We start from the raw sequence: 734 nt of genomic DNA on the forward strand, positions 1-734 counted from the left end.
TGTTATCCCAGCACTTTGGGAGGCCGAGGCAATTGGATCATTTGAGCTCACGAGTTTAAGGCCAGCCTGTGCAGGATGGTGAAACCCTGTCTCTACAATAAATACTGGGCATGGTGGCACGTGCCTGTAATCCCCACTACTCAGGAGGCTGAGGTGGGAGGATGGCTTGAGTCTGGGAGGTGGAGGTTGCAGTGAATCGAGATGGCACCACTGCATCCCAGCATGGATGATAGAACCAGACCTCGTCTCAAAAACAAACAACAGCTAATTCATGGCCAGGCATGGTGGCTCACACCTGTAATCCCAGCTCTTTGGAAAGCTGAGGCAGGAGGATCACTTGAGACCTGGAGTTTGACATCAGCTTGGGCAACATAGTGAGACCCTGTCTCTACAAATAATCTTTTTTTGATGGGACAGGGTTCTCACTCTGTCACCCAGGCTGGGGTACAGTGGCACAATCACAGCTCACTACAGCCTCAATCTCCCAGGGTCAAGTGATCCTCCCACCTCAGCCTCCCGAGTAGCTGGGACTATAGGCGCAGGCCATTGCGCCTGGCTGATTTTTTATATTTTGTAGAGACAGGGTCTCTCTATGTTGCCCAGGCTGATGTTGAACTTCTGGGCTCAAGAGATCTGCCCACCTTGACTTCCCAAAGTGTTGGGATTACAGGCATGAGCCACTGCACCTGGCCCTCTACAAATAATTTTAAAAATTATTTTAATATTTTATAAGT

Source organism: Colobus angolensis, unplaced genomic scaffold (assembly GCF_000951035.1).
Source record: "Colobus angolensis palliatus isolate OR3802 unplaced genomic scaffold, Cang.pa_1.0 Scaffold66, whole genome shotgun sequence".
In the NCBI taxonomy this organism is placed as follows: domain Eukaryota; kingdom Metazoa; phylum Chordata; class Mammalia; order Primates; family Cercopithecidae; genus Colobus; species Colobus angolensis.